The 11318-nt window shown below is 41.0% G+C and overlaps 1 long non-coding RNA gene across 1 annotated transcript; it reads left to right on the top strand.

Annotated features, from left to right (window-relative positions):
- The first annotated feature begins 5808 nt into the window (after positions 1-5808).
- LOC141761520 (uncharacterized) lies at positions 5809-11000 on the top strand. The gene is made up of 3 exons (XR_012592593.1): positions 5809-5970; positions 6082-6165; positions 10569-11000. It is a non-coding gene; the product is annotated as an uncharacterized LOC141761520 (long non-coding RNA).
- The last annotated feature ends 318 nt before the right edge of the window (positions 11001-11318 follow it).

Here is an 11318-nt window from a genome sequence, read left to right as displayed (position 1 = left end):
CCGCAGCCACGTTGAAAAGTTTCCATTTAAATATTTTTAAAAACTTCTCCTATTGTTACTGACGACAATATAATGAAAGAAAAGATACCTGAGACGTTTGTTTTATATAATTATGTCTCTTGTCACAGCAGCCTGAAAACTGTGTCTGACCAATTTTTACCTTCGATCGTCTGACCCAGCACAACACACACACAATACACACACACACACTGTACTGCGTGGTTTTGTTGTCGTAAATCACAGCTGTGACAGATTGGTGTTGCCAAAAGGAAAATATATAGCAATTTAAACATCACATTCTTACAGGGTGAGTAATGGTGAGCGCAGGACGACTGACAGGGAAACAAGAATAGAGAGAAAGCAGAGAAATAATCACAGAGCTCAACTCACTGTCTGACAAACTGTCTGTCTGCACTCATCAGTCTGTCTGTCCGTCACAGTTTATCAGTCTCTATATTTAGTTTTATGTATTTATCGGAGTATATTTGTCAGTCACAGTCTGAAAGTTTCAACCTGAAACTAAGAGACTGCTGAAACTAACATGACGGAAATATATGGAGGATGGAACCTGCCAAAATAAAATATATATATATAAATAAATAAATGACTCAATAAATAAATAAATAAGTCATTAAATGTAGCAAAATTAATATTTAAAATAAATGTAGCCATTAATTAATTCATTGATAAAATGTGACATAAATTCATATTTCTATATTAATTTGCTTTTTTATTTATTTATTTTTTAATTAATTCCCTTATTTATTTACTCTTCAGTTTAATTTTCCCTTTTATTTATTTATGAATTCATTTTTATGAATTTAATTTTGCATTTATTATTTGTTTATTTTTGCATTTATCTTTTATTTATTTTTTATGTATTTTATATTCATTTTTAAATCTGTGTATTTATTTATGTATTTGTGCATGTATTTATTCATTTCTGCATGATTTTTCCATTGTATTTCATCCCTTATTTATTTCTCTAAACTTATTTCTTTCTTTCAAAATTAATAAAAAATAAATACATGAATATATTAAAGAGAAATTTAAACAGAAGAGTAAATAAATAATGGAATCAATACAAAGATAAATAAATAAAAAAGCAAATTAAAAAAAGAAATATCAATTTATGTAACATTTGATCAATTAGTTAATGGCTATATTTATTTTTAATATTATTTTTGCGAACCTACTGAATTTCCGAATTTACAACATGAGCCCTGTCATTTTTAGCCTATATTTGTTTACATTTTGGCCCCATTAAGAGTATGCAGAATTAGCTGGTCGCAGCTCCTGTTTACAGTGTACCCATGGATGTACTGCCAACTATCACTGGATAACCTTGATACTGAAGTAAAGTTAAAAATGTGATGACTCTCTGGCAAGTTCTGCAGTTGTAAGAAGATGACGATATCCTCGCAAAGCCACAGTGTATCTAAAGATATAAAGATACGTGGATCATGTCTGTGTGTTCACCGAGTCATGACTCAGAAAGAAAGCACCTTAATCGCCTCCCTGAGCCGAGTGTCACATCTACTGCTGCCGCTCCGACTGCTGACAAATCAGCCGCCTTACCTCAATAAATTACTTCCAGAGAACCTTTTCCTTTCACCTCACGCAGTATCTTTGCCTCACTTCAACTCTCCCGCCCCCCCTTGGGGAGACGCCTCAACCCCTGACCGGAAACCTGATATAGAAGAAGCGCCGAGCATTAGAGAAAAGAAAGCAGCTGTACACCATCTTCAGTGACGTTACTCGGAAAGACACAAGATGTCCAACAGCTGGAGCCTCCAAATGAGGTCAAGAGCAACAATAACATCACTCTGAATGTAGAGGAAACCAACACACACACAGTTCTAACCTTTAAAAAGACATCTGGGGAAACTTTATAAATGCCAGTGAAATATTTATTTTGTCATTACAGTTTATTTTCTAATCTTTAAATAATCATTACAATCTCCTGGGAGGCTTGTTTTGAAGATGAAGTGAAATACCTCCCGACACACACTCTGTTTGTGGCGTCTCTGTGAGCGATGTGACATTTTTAAATTCCTGTTACAGCGGTTCTGCACGACTGGACGCTCTAATAGAAACACACAGTTTCCTCTCTCTAATAACAAGCTCAACAATGACAAAATATTTTATTTGAATTACTTTTAAAATTGGCAGTTTCCACCTGCAGGGAGTCACCTTGTTGCAGGGAGAAAAAACACCTAAATATGCAGCCCACAAATGTGCGATTGGGGAGAAATAAGCAGTGGACTGTTTCTGTTTGAGTCTTTTTTCTATTTCTCCAATAGTAACAAGGCGTCCACATCAAATGCAGCTTTCAAAAGAGGCCCACAGAGAAGCACCATTAACCTTTAACCACACACTGCTCTGCCTGCAGGACGCTAAAACAGAAAATGTAGAGCTCCCCTCTTTCTGGTCATTTTCTAAAAGAGTGTTCTGTCGTAAAAATAATCTGGGTACATAGTGTACAACTGAAACCTCAGAAACATAGGACAACAATATGTCTGGTCGTCGCCAAAAACAAAGATGGTGACGGCTAAAAATCAAGATGGTGACGGCCAAAAACCAAGATGGCAATGGCTACAAACCAAGTTGGCGACAATTAAAAACATAGATGGCGACGGCTTAAAACTAACAATGCGACGGCCAAAAACCAAGTTGGCGATGGCTAAAAACCAAGATGGCGATGGCTAAAAGCCAAGATGGCGATGGCCAAAAACCAAGATGAGGATGGACAAAAACCAAGTTGGCGACTGCCAGAAACCAAGATGGCGATGGCTAAAAACCAAGATGGCGACGATTGAAACCTGAGATGGCGACGGCCAGAAACCAAGAAGGCGATGGCTAAAAACCAAAATGGCGATGGCTAAAAACCAAGTTGGCGACGGTCAAAAACCAAGAAGGCGACGGCCAAAAACCAAGATGGCTATGGTCAAGAACCAAGATGGCGACGGCTAAAAACCAAGTTGGCGACGGTCAAGAACCAAGATGGCGACGGCTAAAAACCAAGTTGGCGACGGTTAAAAACTGAGATGACGAAGGCCAAAAACCAAGATGGAGACGGCCAAAAACCAAGATGGCGATGGCTTATAACCAAGATGGTGACGGGCAAAATCACGAACTCAAGGCTTCAAAACAGCAGTCCACAAACTAATGGCTGGCGTCACGGTGACCACGTCGACTTCTTATATACAGTCTATGATTTCAAGGCCTGAATCAACGCTGCGCTTCAACAGGAAGCAGCTTAATGAAGAAATCCACTTGTGTCTCTTTCTATAGTTTCTTTAAGTCGTGTTTTTACAGCTCCGACTCTCCTCTTATGCTCCTTCTGTCCGTCGCAGAGAGAGAGAGGGTAATGGAGGTCACTGCCGACTGTGATCCGTCTTTTCACCGCTACACTCTTCCTCTTTTCTCATTTTTTTTTCACTCAATCACCAGCTCCGCTTGACCCTCTTCAACCCTCTTTCTTCTTCTTCTTCTTTCTTCTCTTCATTTGTGTTTCTGTGCATTTTTAATAGTGCTGGATTTCATTTTATCTCTCCATCTGCCTCTTGTTTGTTCTCCTCTTATTTATTTCTATTTTAGCCTCCTCCTCCTCCTCCTGCGGTTCGTGAGACTTAAAGAGGGCCAGTGTAGCAGAGAGACTTTTACAGACACTACATATTATACATACAGCAAGAGAGAGAAGATCAAAGCGTTACGTAAACTCAGTACAGTCAGGGAGGGAAGATAAAAGCAGGAGAAGGCAGATAGAGATGAAATAAAACGCATAATGACGGAGACAAGTCCTGCCTGAAATCTTAAGATATCAACCTGATATTAAGACAAAACTCTTGTACACATAAACAGCATTTTCTGATCACCGTCATTTGAAGGAGGTCATAGTCAGAATAAGTACCGACAAATAACTGTAAGACATGCAGAGTTTTACACTGCGTCCTATTTCCATACTAGAGAATATCCGTACTGATGCTGGCAGTGCACCATTTTTAACTGTCGCATGTTTTAGCGTAAAAATTTGCTCATGCCCAGCTGCTTAAAACATTTCCCCATGTGACCTGACGTAGGTTTCTGCATGATGATGCTGCTACATGTCCTTATCCATAGTCAGTGTGTATTACCTACAGTAGATGGCGGCCGGCGTGCTCCCAGTTTGGAGAAGCAGAGAGGATCAGAAAGTCACACAATAACACAAACTAACTAACATCGGTGTGACAGGAACCTTTAGACTCAGTTCTTGGTTTCGGGTTAGAATTAGGCTAAGGTTAGGATCAATAAGGGTCCTCACAAGCATAGCACTACAAATGTGTGTGTGTGCATCACTCTGTCACTCCAGCTGACATGAAAACAGACCACACACACACACACACACACACACACACACTGTTATCTTGTGTGTCATCTTGTTCCATTAAAGAGCTTCTTCTCTCCTTATCAGCTACAACCTACAAACACACACTCACACACACACACACACACACATACACTCAGCTATCAGTAGCTACCAGATAAAAGGAGGTTATGTTTAGCTGAAGGGAGGGAAGTCTGACTTTTTAGGGAGAGCAGGTCTTTTATTCTTTCTCTTACTCCATAAATCTCATTTTCCCCTCTCAGGCAACATTTATTACATGAAAGAGAGGTCAAATATTGCATCAAAGCATCAAAAAGACAGCGTTCATGTGCACCACGAGTCATAAAGGTATGTTTTACATGCAGAGGATCAATCATGTCTCTGTATCGGGGTTTTATATTCATCTAATAGGCTGCTAGTGTCCAAACACAAACATGCAGATCTTATTAAATAATACTGATTTCACTCACGTGACTCACATGACTCACAGAGCTGACGATACTAATGACTTACGTGACTAATGACTCACATGACTGGCGATATTATCGACTCAAGTGACTAAGAGAACTGACGTACTAATGACTCATGTTACTAACGACTCACGTTACTAACGACTCACGTGACTAATGACTCACCTGACTCACGGAACTGACGTACTAATGACTCATGTTACTAACGACTCACGTGACTCACGGAACTGACATACTAACGACTCACGTTACTCACGACTCACGTTACTCACGGAACTGATGATACTAACAACTCACATAACTCACGTGACAGACGATACCATCAGTTCACGTGACTAAAGTCTGACGTAATAAAATAAGTAAACGTTACTTTTAGTTTCACATGGTACTCGAACAGCGGTCTCCTGGTTGAAAGTCTTGTGTTTGATTGAACGTGTCTAATAAAGAGCGTGGTAGCTACTTTATTCTTTCCTTTTTCCTTCTATTCTTTATTAATAATCAACACTTTCCCCCCCATCGTAATAATCTTAGTGACAACAATATCAATCTGTTTGAAAATAAAAGCTCTTTGTCCCTCTTTTATTCACAGTGAAATGTGTGTTTGTGTTTGTTTGCCTGTTTGTTGAGTGCTGTTTGATTCATGTTTAAAACACTGCCAGAGCCATGATAGTACAGAGTCTAGTTTAATCCCACCCCAGTGTTGTTTTAATCCCATTACTGTTTGTGTCTTGACAAGTTTATTTGTTTGCAAAAAAGCAAACTGTAGCAAGCAGCAGCAGGAACAATGCTGAGTAGTTCCACGTCTGCTGCACAGCCTCCTTTTTCTTTTCTTTTTTTTTAAAGAAAAGCTTGATTTGAACTTGTTTAAGATTTAATTTGGGTTCAAATCTGGAGGTTAAGGTGATCAGTTTGACATTAGGGGATGTGGTGAACTGAACTGGGACAACAGATGGATGATGGGCTGTTAGTTTAGGAAGCATTTGATTTATGGAGCGGAGTTTTCTATGAGTGGAGCACGCATTGTAAACGTCAATATCGTAGTAGTTCACATAGCTGTTCACATTCGGCAGAAATGCTTTTAAAATAGATTTTCAATAGAGATTCAGTAGAAGTACCAGAGTTCAGCAGCAGGAGGTGACAAACTGCAGTTTCCTGTTCCCGAAATTCACTTCAGGATTCATCTGGAGGAAGAGAATCATGAGTCTGTTCAGAATATGTGTGTGTGTGTGTGTGTGTTGATAACAGTGCTCGTCTGATCGACCACAATTACATCCCAACAGAAGGAGACAGAGAGGAAGTGGGTGGAAGGAGGAGAGAACTATTGATATGGTAATATCTGCCACACACACACACACACACACACACACACACACACACACACACGCACACACACACACACACACACACACACGGGAGAATAGCAGGTTTTATTTTCTGTCTCTGAAACCTTTTATCACAATAAAAGACTGAAACCTCTCATTAGAGACAGAGGGAGGAGAGACGTAATGCGTTTAAGTGAATTCGAGCAAAATGAAATGCAGTGAAGGTGACGAAGCCCGACTGTTCATAATTATTGTTATTATCTCAGAGCCTTCGGAGCCTTTCCACGCCAATTTTCTGCATAATGAGCCCATTCTCACAGGAAGTTGTGCGTTAAAATACGCCAGGTCTTCGACACCTCAGGGTGCGAAACATTTGGTTTGAACATAAAGTGTTTTTTAATACAGTCTGGGGGCTCTAACGGATCCGATTGTCCTCAGTAACCTGCAGCTTCTGTAACTTGACGTCTGGTGTTAGCAACAGGCTAGCGGCTGTGTGTGGGTACAGTTTGGTTGCTATGGTGCACATGGTTCTGTGGATACTATATTGGGTGTCTGGTACGTAGGCGTGTTCACATGGCGCTTACGTTCTGAACTTCTGTTTTCACAGGAAGTTAGGTTTAGGCAACACAACCACTTGTGTTAGGAAGGAATCGCGTTAGTTTCACTGACTAACGACTCACGGGACTGATGATACTAATGACTCCAGTGATTAAAAACTCACGGGACTCACCAGACTGACAAGCGATTCATGTTACTAGTGACTCACGGGACTCACAGGACTGACGATACTAGCGACTCACGTGACTACTGACTCACGGAGCTAATGATACTAACAATTCACGGGACTAACGACTCACAAGACTCACAAGACTCACGTGACTAACGATACTTTCGACTTACGTGACTAACGACTCATGTGACTCACAGGACTCACGGGACTGACAATACTAACAACTCAGCTGACTAACGACTCACGTGACTGATGATACTATCGACTCGCTGGACTCACAGGATTGATGATACTAACAACTCACTTGACTAACGACTCATGTAACTCACGGAACTGACATACTAACGACTCACGTAACTAACGACTCACGTAACTCACTGAACTGATGATAATAACGACTCCTGTGATTCACAGGACTGACGATACTAACGACTCACGTGAGTAATGTCTCATGTAACTAACGAAACTGACAATACTAACGGCTAAAGGGTGCCTCTGTGCGTCGGTTTCTGATGCTGAGGGGCGCTGACCAAATGGTGGTATTTGACGAGTTGGGAGTGAGAACGGGTTGCCGATGTGTAACGGCCTTTTGAGTCTTTGTTAGCATCGTCTTGTTTTTTTTAAGAGATTTTGCAAACAATTACGTCACCTCTAGATTTCACTTTGTTTAGTCTGAACACAACTCGAAGTTTGAGAAACTCTGGTAAACATGAGTCAGCAGTTTTTTTGGCATTAATGGGCTTCCATACACACGGACTCAAGAAGTGAAGTTAGTTTCACAGTGGAACTTTCTTTAAACTGTAAACGATATTCTACACACACACACACACTTAGGACATAAATTGCTGCATACAGACTCAATTTGACACACACACACACACACACACACACACACGCACACAAAACACAATGTAGTGATGTCAGATTAATAGTGCTGAGGTGCGTTCTGTGCTGAGGTGCGTTCTGTGCCTCGGGCTGCAGATAGAACCTCAATCATCCATCACCCCTGACTGCTCATATAATTACTACACACACACACACACACACACACACACACACACACGCACCCACACACACACACACCCACACACACGTACACACACACACACATACCAACCAACGCACACACACACACGCACCCACACACACACACACACCCACACACACGTACACACACACACACACACCCACACACACGTACACACACATACCAACCAACGCACACACACACAAAGAGTCTGTCATTTTCTTGTGTTTTCTCCACTTGTCTCAAGGAAACAACCAATTTCCTCTGAACATTTCAATTTACCTCAAAAGCTCTCTCTCGCTTCCTGTCTCTGTCAGCCTCGCTCTGTCCTTCTCCCTGATTGGCCAAGAGTTACACGCTCGCTATTGATTGGTCATTGATTAATGTGTCAGAAAAACTAAGAAAAATGCCAGAAGGTAAAAATTTAAAATGCACATTTCTGTAAATCTGATGCCCTGTGTCCTCTAGTTGTTGCTACTCAAAAAGGATAAATTGATGTTTTATATTTGCTGGTTTGTTTATGACGGAGGTTAATTAGTGATCATGTGATCATTAACGGGTCTAATTAAGCAATACAAGTGGACAAGGCTTGTCGTTACCGGTGTTACACAGCGTTTGGGCACACACCGATTACATTACTTGCCCACCGCCCCGCCGTCGTTTAGCTTTTTATGTAGTTAATTTTCACGTATCAGCGCTGTGTTATAAATACGTAGTCGGACGATGGACGCTACAAACTTAAAGTGAAAGTGTCACAACAGAGAAGTGGACACGTGGAAACGTTGGTGGTTTTCTCATATGATCTTCAGACAATATCTGGAGAATCAGGTCAGGAGTTTCCTTTTCAAACGTGTAGCACACAACAGGAGATCCGTGTCAGATGCGTTTTCATATTCTGGAAATACTCAGTTTGGTTTAGACGAAGGGTGGCGCCTGGATAGTGGCAGGAGGCAGGACATGACGCAAAAACACTGCGGTCACAGAGCCGGTTCGGATTTGTCTGAAGATTTCGGCGTCGGCCCTTACCGACAGAAGTTCCTGAATCTCGTCGTCTCTCCAGTTTGACATTTTCGTTGGCGTCTTCGTGTAAATGACCATTCTTCTTCATCCTCAGGATGTTTGTTTTCTTCTGTTTTTTGCGCCACTAACCGTCATCAACACGCTCAAACACTCAGACAACCCGTTCTCACTCCCAGCTCTTCAAATACCGCTGTTTGGTCAGCGTCCCTCGGCATCACAAACTGGCGTACGGAGGCACCCTTTAGCAACAGTATGTGATGAACCAAGCTTTCAACTAACTCCAATGTAAACCTGCCCGCGGCGTTATTTGACGGTTCAACCAGGCGACCGCTGTTTGTGTCCCGTGTGTGACTTAAAGTAACGTTGACTTTTATTTTTGTGTCAGTGTGCTGACTTGACTATGACTTGACCCAAACTGCATGTGATTATCATAAAGTGGGCATGTCTGTAAAGGGGAGACTTCACATATCTGGAAGTCCGAGGTCAAGGGACCTCTTTGAAAATGGCCATGCCAGGGAGTTGGCAGAGTAAAGTGTGTTTAATGACTGGTCCAAATGTTTTGCACGTCTCACATCCAGCTCCTCTGGGTAACGTCTAGATAAGTTCAGAGTTGTAGTGCATGTGTGAAAGGGACTTCTGAGACTAAACCAACTGATCTGTAGATGTGACAAATCTGAAAAAGTTTGTGTTTTAAAGCGTGTGTGTGTATGTTTTGTGGTTTGTGCTGCTGCCAGCTGGTTTGTAAATCTTCTCATGTTTCATCTATTGTCTCTGAAGAAGAAGCTAAAGCGTTGCGTTTGTCTGTTTCTGAGACCATGTGTCGTCATTTCTGTGAATGGATCTCCAGATGTGTCACCGCTTTGTGTCCACAGATGCCGGCGTCGGCTTCATCATCATACAAAGCACTTTAATGTCTCCTTCAGTCTGGTAAATCTAATGCTTTTATGTTGGTCTGTGGTTACTAATCATGGTTTCATTATCTCATTATCTCCTGATAACACATATGGTGCGAATATTACACGTTTAGATAAGAACTGAATTATCTGATATCTGTGACATCGGCTCTCTTGTAATCACAGCTTAATTATTTTCCAATGTTTTATGGTGCTAATTATTTTAGGAAAATGGTTTGATGTCTAATTATCTCAAGATGTGAAACAGCGTTTTATCAGTGCTGAAGGAACATTACAACTTAATTATCTCCTTGTCTCAAAATAATGAGCAACTTCTTATTGAGGTATCAAACTGTTTCATGATCAGGACGACAAACAGGTGATAGAACACTGTTGAAAGTTGAACTATCATGTCAGTGTATTGAGGACATAGTCAGGAATACAGATTTAAAAATGTTTTTATATAAAACATCAGTTCAAATGTTATGTTATGTTATGTTATGTCATAATTTACTAAATGAACATCATGATGTATTGAAGAAGACTTGAAACTAGCGATTGAGACCATAAACTCATGTTTACAATGTTTACTGAGGTAATAAATCAAGTGAGACGTCGGCTCATTTTCTCATTGACTTCTATACAATCAGACTTCTTTTAGCAACCAGAGGAGTCGCCCCCTGCTGGCTAGTAGAAATAATGAAGGTTTAAGACACTTCATCATTGGCTTCACTTCTCAGACCTGGAGGTTGGCGCCTGATTACAGTGAAAGAAAGAATGTAAACATCAGCTACGGAGATGAAAGACGACCTGACGCTGAACTATAATCACACACCAGAGGCAGATACAGCGACACCGCCGTACAACGATACCCCCCAAAATCCACCTGAGCTGCCTCACAAGGAGAACAGCATCAGTGTGTGTTTACTGGATGAAGCTCAGCTCAGTTCTTCGTTTCCTGAGTAATTAAAAATGTGATGCGACCTCTGAGAAAACTTGTGTTTCTATGTGGGAAATCATTCTTGCTTTGCACTGCAGAGACACAAACCAACTGTGAATGTGTGTGTGTGTTGACAGTGGATTAGTTTTCTCTCTGACAGCAGCGAAACAAAGAAACACAGATAATGTCACAGCAACTCCTCCTATCTGCTCCTCTCTTCTCCCTCTCCTCCTTCCTCTTCCTCACCTCCTCTCCCTACTGACTTCCTCCTCTCTTATCTGCTCTCTTCCTAATCCTCCTTTCTTCTCTTCCTCTCTCTCGCTGGCTGATTTCAATATGAATGAAAGTTGAGCTGATTTTCCTCGAGGCGAAACACTCGCTCTCTCACACACGCCAAATATTCATTTGCGTTTTTTTTTTTTGTCTCTGCAAACTGAATTAATTTAATTTCTGTTTGGCTTCGTTCACACTGAGACGCCAAAACTGGACTCACTGGATTATATCTCTGTGTGTGTGTGTTGCATTGAGCTTTCAGGGCATGAATATAAAT

The sequence above is a fragment of the Sebastes fasciatus genome, chromosome 23 (genome assembly GCF_043250625.1).
Source record: "Sebastes fasciatus isolate fSebFas1 chromosome 23, fSebFas1.pri, whole genome shotgun sequence".
In the NCBI taxonomy this organism is placed as follows: domain Eukaryota; kingdom Metazoa; phylum Chordata; class Actinopteri; order Perciformes; family Sebastidae; genus Sebastes; species Sebastes fasciatus.
This window is presented reverse-complemented; position numbering and strand designations above follow the sequence as displayed.